We start from the raw sequence: 8,892 nt of genomic DNA, 5'->3' as shown, positions 1-8,892 counted from the left end.
CCAGAATTCAAATGATTACAGAGATTTTTTTTTGCAAAAAAATTCATTCACAGTTCATCTTTTTTTAATCTTTTTTATTGTTATGTTAATCACCATACATTACATCATTCGTTTTGGATGTAGTGTTCCATGATTCATTGTTTGGGCGTAACACCCAGTGCTCCACGCAGAACGTGCCCTCTTTAATACCCATCACCAGGCTAACCCATCCCCCACCCGCCTCCCCTCTAGAACCCTCAGTTTGTTTCTCAGAGTCCATCGTCTCTCATGGTTCGTCTCCCCCTCCGATTCCCCCCCTTCATTCTTCCCCTCCTGCTATCTTCTTCTTCTTCTTTTTTTTTGTTTTGTTTTGTTTTCTCAACATATATTGAGTTCATCTCTTTCTTAAGAGTCAGAAAGATTCCTTTGATAATTCTTTTTTTCTGGTCACCCTCAGCAAGGTGGCCTTAGCTCATTCAGTTTTCAACTGGTTAGTGTCAATTTTCTTTGGACTTCGATCCCCCAAACTTGGGGGTGCTCCTTTCTTTTGAAGAGTAAATATTTTATTGGTAAGTAAATGCTTTCAGTGGCAATGATAAATTCAGTTGAGCAGAAGACAACAATCAAGTCAAAAGAATACATGCTGGCTAATCATCAGAAAATCTGTGGCTGTTAGGGCTGTCACTTAGAAATCCAAAATCATTCAGAGGCCAAATCTTAAGATCCACCCTCTGATTAGTCCATATGGAAGAGGTCCATAGGACCTGGAGTCTGTGGAGTTCTGTAGATTATCACCTTCTAATCAAACATGACCCATGGCACATAACTATGACTTTTAAAGAAATCTGATGAACTATTGGGGAACATTTTGTCTCCTTGCAAGCCAATTGCTCTTTTACAAATACTGGATTTTGGATCACTCTGGTTTTTTGCAATCACAATGACACCTCTTTGGCTACCATAAGAATGTCAACAAAGATTTTCTGCAAAGCCAATATCTGATTTTGAATTGTAGGCTCTGTTGATGGTCCAGAACACACGAAGACACCACCAACATATTCAAAAGCACAATGAGGTATAGAGCCATACTGAACAGTACAGCTGGCGAGTTGAAAGGTTTTTCCCAGAACACCACGAAGCAGAATTCTATGTAGATCCTGCCACCATTGAACATACATAGGTCTGTTCTACAATGCGTTCCATTTTTAGGGTGATTGCAGGCCTTCCAGAAAAACAAACAAACAAACAAACATCTCAAATGTGTCTCATGATTCATCGTTTCAAGATTCCTCTGGCCTCAAAGAAGCCCAGGGGCTCTCACCCAGGACCCAGGGAGGCTTTCTTACCTGGGCCACAGTTAGGATGATCCTTTTTTGAGGCCTGTCATCCACAATGCTTTAACCACAATCTCTCTGGAGCAGTGGGTGTGGGCCTGAAGGAAAGGAGAGCAATAGTAGTGAGTAGGTGTGCTAGCAAGCGTGCTTCATCCCTTGGGCCACCTGGAGGGTGGCTGACAGACTGCAGAGCCATCAAGTATTGTGACTGGCTTCCCTCCAGACACCTCCCACTCACTTGCAGACACAATTTATTTTGCAGATTATCTCTGGCAAAATGTTATCTCCCTGGCTTCCCTGTGCCCTTGAGGATGCTATTGGGCATCTTTTTCCCCCATCTATCAGGTAATGAATACACAGAAAAGCAAACAAGTTTTAAATGTAACTGGGAAAATAAATCTACTGCAAATAATGTTGTAATACAAAAGCAATGTAAAAGATTTTCGGATTATCTTTGCCGCTGTACATTATTGTGAGCATAGAGGATGAGTTGACTCAGAACAGTATTGACTTGTGCATTACGTCTATAATTCCTCACCCCCTAATCCTCAGATAAATCCCTTACTGAAATGACTTCACGTACCAGCGATAACATTGCGGCTGCTTTCAACATGGCACCTTAGCTGTTTTTCTGAGTGTTACCTTTTAACTATTTCCACCAAATGAAGCATACATTTTGAATGTTATATACTTACATTATCTTTTTGAAGCATTTTTTCCCTATAAAAATGTATGCATTCTAACTTTTCTTGTAAGGAATTAAGGGTGGTGTCCTGATTTAGAACATTTCCATCTCTCTCTGACATTTAGTAAGCTGTTAGCGACAACTGATGAATGTAGCTTACTGTCTTCAAGTTACATCAGTTATATAGTGAACTGAATGAGAATATATTAAGCTTATTTTTAGAATGTTCCCTCTTATAAACGCACCCCGTACGTCATAGAGACTTAGCAGCCCCAGTAACGTGGGAAGTGAACTTATCAGATATCATTCCCTTTGCAGGGTCAGGTCTAATCGAAACTTAGAAAGGGAAGTAGGGGACCACTAAAGAAAATTCCAAGTGATTCAAGTAGCAGTATTTATAAACCTCTGAGTCAGTCATGACTCAGCGCCAAAGCTCAGTACTAAGGACACTGTTTAAAGAGACAGTGGTGTGAAAATAAAGCTCGGACCACCTGTGGTTCGTATTTGTGGGTATTTGGCGTTATGAGTAGGCAAAACATTTGGCACAAAACCGTTTCACTCCAGGCTCATTTGTATAATTCTTCACAAACTTGAAAAGCAAATTTAAACTCTTCCTCCCAATCATTTTATTTTTAAAATAATTCAAGCAGAAAAGGAGGTATCCTGTGAAAGTTCATTTAGAATTAAAATTGGAAGTCTAACTGGATTTTTAAAACGCAGGACTAGCATTTCTTGAGTATTTCACGCCAGATACCCCACGACTATGTGTTGGTCCCATAATGCCCATTTTACAGATATGAAACTCGACTTAGACTTGCTGAAAGCAACACAGCTAATAAATAATTTTCAGTCATGATTTAAGCTCAGATACTTGCTGTCAGACAGACCAAAGTTGCCCACACCATGCTGTCTCCTGTGGTGAAAAGAAGTGACGTGCCATGTTGAAAGAGTGAAACCTGCAAACTCAACTTGGGTTTAAAGTAAACTCCCTAACATTTTAATCAATAAATGATGGAGATAAAATCAGAAATCATTTTTGAAATTTTGGAGGATGAAAGTATAATGTAAATGAAGATGGTACTTGTCTCTCTTTGGATTGATATTGGCAAAATTATAACCTCCAATTTTCACTCTTTTTCCTTTTGAATTTTGAAGACAGATTCAGGGCAACTTTGTCATATTAGTGATGATCGCTCTAGGTGTATCTGACAATTTTCCTTCGAGAATGACGTTGGATTATGATGAGTTTCCTAAGTAGAATACGCGGGGGACCAGGTATTTAGGTTTTTGACATCAGTTGGTCATGTGGGGACAGACTCCATCAGGGATTTTAAAAAGGGCCAGGAATCATCAGGTTCGGCGATGCTTAGCAATGCAACGTGTTCTTCCAGCCTCCCAGGGCAGGACTGTTATGGAGCCCCCACCCCTCCAGAGTAAATCTGGCTCCTTGAATGACTGGGCCCCTTCCACTGCTGGTCAAGGTACACGTGCAAACAGTGCAAGGCAACCACAGAAACGTTATATCCTTGTGGCATGGATAGCCCTAGAGCTACAGAAAGGAAACCACACAGAACAGGGGTCCCCACAGACTTGGATTCACAGAGCAATACATCTTTTATCCATCCATACATTAATTTATTTGGGGGGCATAGTGTTGTCAAACTGTTACTTTTCAAGTAAGTTGTTAAAAAAAAAAAAAGCCCTTGTCATCTACCATCATTTCAGAAAAGAAAGGCCACTTTATTATTATTGTTTTTTAATTTTATTATGTTGGTCACTTTAAAGATAAAACAAGGAAGGACCTAAGACGAAGATCAAGAACACCTTCTAAATGGAATAGGTTTACCTTCACTAAAAACTCACTTTCTGGCACTTATCTCTAATTTTTGCCTGAACCTGTTGGAAACTAAGTCATGGATCAGCACTGGCTAGGGACTGTTGCCAGACAAACCTTGAGTATGAAGCATCTGGAAGCCACACATGAGTCCTAGAACTTTGGCTCACTCACCAGACCCGAGCGAAGTCTGGAAAAAGCGCCCTAAAAAAAGCCCAGAACAGAGTCTTATGCATATGGCGTGTGCAAAAACTGTTTGTGGTTGAACTGCAGAAAGATGACTGTTTGCCCTGTGCCTGCAGAAGGGACAGGGAGTCACTCCAGGGTAACTGAGGATGTCCACTGCTCTTTATCCTCTGCTGGGAGGCATGGGGGTGGGGCTGCAGTATGAAGGAAGGTCAAAGCCCTCCCCTCAGGAACCAGCCAGTCCAGCCCGAAGGCCCAAACTGAGGCCTCGCTGCGTTCTCAGTGACTGAACATCCCCTCAGAGAGGCTCCCCAGGTGCCCCCACACCACCCTCTGCCTCAATGGGCCTTGTGATCCTCTTGCTGGGATCTCCTTGGCCCAAGGATGTCAACGCAGAGTAGTGAGGAGATTACCAACTTTCAAGATAAGCAGACTTGGTTGGAATCTTTATAAAATTAAACTTAATATCTACAGATGCCTTTCTCCTCAGACTGACTGCGTCTGAGGAGCTACATCAAAACATAAACAGGCCAACTGCATTGAACACAGGCATAAACAAAAATAGAAATTTTATATATTAAAAGCAGTTACTAAACTAACCCACTAAAAATCAGTGTTCATGCCTTATTTTTAAAAAAATATTTCTAATAGGGTTTGGTTGATATATTTAGCTTTTTAGGTATCTGGTACATACAGATTTATGACTGTTACATCCTTTTCATAAAGGGTGTTAATGTTTTATCATCTTCCTCTTGTCCTGATTAATGCTTTTAATCTTACACGTTGCTTTGCCAATTAGGATAGTACTGTCGCATTTTCCTCTTTCCTTCCTTTTCGTTTTTAAAAGAATGCATTTTCCTGATATCTGCTTGCCTCTTCATTTCTTTTCAACATTAAACAAATCACTTGGCTTTAAGTGTGCTTTGAAATAAGATACATCTGCTTTTTAAAGTCCAATCTGACAATATTTGTCTTTGAAAGATGAATCCAGCTCATTCATACTTAATGGAATATCAGATATCTTTGATTTTATTTCTTTCATCTTACCTCATGCATGCCATTTATGTTACTTCGTTTTTCCTTTCTTCCCTTAATTTTGGTGGGTTGATCAAGGTACCATTAATTCTCTCCATTTTACCTATGAAATGCAGAGGTTCTAGCACAATCTCCCCACTCATCTAGGTATTACTCTCCCATTTTGCTCATTTCTATTGAACGCTTCTTTTCTCTGCGGTGAATACAAAAACCGGGGCTCAGCTATATCTCTCCATCAAAGTATTTTATTTTCTGATTGTCCTTTCCCACCTTCATAATGCTTTTACTTTCTCACTCTTATCTCAGATAAAAACTTAAGAAAAGTTCTTCTTCCTTTCTCTACCTGCTCCTTCCTCCCTTCCCAAGGATTGAGACAGAGTTTAGTACTTTTGGACATTTGTAGGTTTTCCGTGTAGGATGTTTCTTCTATCTGTGTGACCATTATTTAGCACTGACCCTACAAATTCACAGGCATCCATCATTTTCCATTCAGACTTATATATATCTACGTGGAAAATACACACACACACACACACACACACACACACACATGCACGCACGCACGTACATATGTATGTAGAGACAGAGACTCACATTCATGCTGTTTCCTCACCATCTGTGCCCCACTGGAGACTCTGTTCTGCATTTTGTCGACTTACAGTCCTTCCCGAAGTATTTCCTTAGATAAATCTCTAAGGGTGACAGAGCCCTGGATGGTTGCAGAGTAGCTCCCAGCCTCCCCTCACCCTGGCAGGTGGCTCTCTCAGCAAGGGGTGGGATTTGGGGTTGGGATGCTCCTCCCTCCATTCTGTGCATGGAATTCCTCAGTCTCAATGTCCTGTCTTCTCCCAATTTGTGTTGAACTTTTTCTTTGTACATCACATAGTTTTCACGTCTGACAGCCTCTACATTTTTTTATGCTTAAACCTAGGAATTCTGCCACAACATGCCCAAGTGTGTTTTTGTTTGCTTGTTTGTTTTTAATTTCCCCCCATCAATTCTGCCTGAAACTCCATGAGCACTTTAAATTTGCAGACTTGAGTCTTTCTTCAAACCAGGAAAGTGTCTTCTATTATTTCCTTAATTAATGCATTCCTGCATCTGTTCCTTTCCCTCCTTTGGAACTCCTATTATTCACATGTTAGGTCTCTGCATCTGTCCTCCAAGCCCTTTTTACAAATTTCTCATAATGATTTCCATCTCTTTGTGTTTTTCCTTTCTGTGTGAAGATATCTTCGGCTTGATCATTACAGGCCCAACTTCAATCCCCAGCAGAGAATAACAGCTCCTTCACTTCAGCTCTGGAATATGTGAAGTGAAAAAAAAGGGGGGGGGGGAGTCTCTTTGAGGTCGAGTCTTTTTTTCTCATATTAAGATTACATTTCTTTGAGTGCTATTGTTGTTATTATTTTTAAAAAATCTCATCAAAAAATAAAAGCTGTCTTCTTTCCTCTTCTGCAGTGCTTGTTTACAAGGAGTTGCTAGTTTGGGGCCTTCTGCTTGTTTTTCCCATTCTGGCTGCCGGGTCCTACAGGTGCTGCTGTTAGGGGCTCCGTTCACTCGGGGGCTCTTCGCTCAGCTCCTCTGAATGGGTGGTGTACAGCCTGGCAAGCAGTCAGCCCTTGCTCATGGGGGGTCCAGCACATATGCTGCTGGTCGGGAGGTTCTCCTGGACAGTTCTTCTCCACGCAGTGACCCAGCGATCCAGGTCAGTCTCTTCCATCTAGTGGATCTTCAATCCTTCGGGACTTTCTCATGATCTTCTGTGGGATCCCGGGGTGAATCCCATAAGCCATACACAGTTTTGAAGGTGACAAGTGCTATTAAAATAGAGCGGGACAAGGAGCTCATGTGAATATGTTGGGAGTATGTATGGGGGTACAATTGCAGTTTAAATAGGAGTGGTCAGAGCGGGTTTACGAGGAGCACAACATCAAAGAGTGTTGAGACAAGTGGCTGAGGCAAGAGCATCCCAGGCAGAGGGACTAGCCAGTGCAAAGGCACTGAGATGAGAGGAAGTCTGGCGTATTTGAGAAGCAGCGAGCAGCTGGTGTGGCCGGAGGACAGTGGAGTACATATGGAGGAGAATATTAAGAGATCAGGTTAGAGAGGTCATGGAGGGCCTGATCGGTGAAGACGCTACTGTAATAATTCAGACCAGAGGCAGTGGTGGCTGGCTCTGTGCTGGTAGCAGTGGGGAGAGGTGGAGTGTAAAGTCATCATATTTTACATACTTCCTGAAGGTAAAGCCAAAGGGATTTCTTGACTGATTTGAGGGACAGTGTGAGATAAAGACAGGGATTAAGGATTTTGTTTACTTAAGCAACATTGATGTAGCACTTATACCATGCGTCGGTACGGGTCCAAGCATCTGACAAATACTGGCTCATTTAGTCCCCCCCTTAAAGGACATTGTCATCTCATTTTTAAGATTAGGAGACCGAAACACAGAAATGTTAAGGAATTTGTCCAAGGTTACATAAGCTATTGTCAAATCCAGGATTTGAAACTAGCCAAGCTAGCTCCGAAGTCTGTGATGTTAACCATTACTGTTGTGCCTTCCGTGTGGGGATTCTGCCAGTTGCTGAAAATGTCTATTCCAATTAAATAAGGTTTAATTGGGACTAGGGAACGAGGCACTAGGGGGATAATCACAGGATGGGTATCTGGACTCACTGGGCTTATGAAAGACTTAAGTCAAAATTATACTTATCATCTGACTTCCACTTATCATCTGGTCCTCGTTTGGTCTGGTAGACCACAGTGACATTTGGGGTTCTCAGGAATGAGTGCCGACTCAGAGCCAGTCTTCCATAATTCCAGAAAAGTTTGGGTATTTTCACTTCCATAGTGCACAGTCACCCTGGTAAATGACCATATTCCCTTTGGGGAAGACTGGGAGGAAGATTTATGGTACTTGTGGCACTGGGTCTCTCCTCAAAGACCATTTTATTGGGGTCCCTGTACATATGGGGAAAAAAAAAACCTCTGACTTTAAGGAAATAAGACATGAATGCTGAGATTTTTGGCTTGAACAAGGAAGGATGGATGCTACTGACTGAGATGGGAGATTATGGGGTGAACCAAACTTGAGGGTGAGAGGAACATCAGCAATTCCATTTCGGGCATATTCATTTTGAAATTTTTTTTTTAGACATCCAGTGGAGTTGCTGAGTAGATGGTTGGATGGATGAGCCAAGATCTCGGGGTGGGGGGGAGGTCCAGCATGGAATTATAAATCCAGCAGTCGCCAACACAAAGACAATCTATTTAAAGCCACCAGATGCCAGGGGAGAATAGGAAGAAATGGGAGAGGGCCTAAGAGCCAAGCGCTGGGCGTGGAGAAGAATATAAACCAGTAAAGGAGGCCGCCGGTGTGTGGCCATGAATGCCAAGCGAGGAATGTGTTTCTAAGAAGTCGAACGTGATCGATCGTATCAAGCGTTGCTGGTACATCAAGTGGGATGAGGATTGAGCATTGATTCCATACTGTGGCCATCATTCGTGACCTTGGAAAAGCAGTTTTGGGGAGTGGTGGTGGCAGAAGTGTGGTGATGGTTGAGTGTGATGACAGAGCTGGAGGAGGACACAGGGAACAGTCAAATCTTTTAAGAAGTTTTGCCGTAAAGGAGAAGAGAAAAATGGGGAATAGCTGAAGGGGTTAAGTAAAGTCCAGAGAAGACATTTCTGTAAGGCGATTAAGATAAAACTGTGTTTATACGTGCTGGAAATGGCCCCGCCACTAGCTCAGGCAAATGGATGGTGACCCAGAAGGGAACATTCCTGGAGTGATGCATGAATAGGCAAAGGCGGTTTTATTACAAATGTAATCAAACCAT

General features: G+C 42.1%; 1 pseudogene; it reads right to left on the bottom strand.

Moving 5' to 3' along the window:
- Nucleotides 1–329: 329 nt before the first annotated feature.
- LOC113915495 lies at nucleotides 330–1,374 on the bottom strand (annotated as a pseudogene).
- Nucleotides 1,375–8,892: the final 7,518 nt, after the last annotated feature.

This window comes from Zalophus californianus, chromosome 11 (genome assembly GCF_009762305.2).
Source record: "Zalophus californianus isolate mZalCal1 chromosome 11, mZalCal1.pri.v2, whole genome shotgun sequence".
Classification (NCBI taxonomy): Eukaryota; Metazoa; Chordata; class Mammalia; order Carnivora; family Otariidae; genus Zalophus; species Zalophus californianus.
Note: the sequence above shows the minus strand (reverse complement) of the source record. Positions and strands in the feature narration are given on the sequence as shown.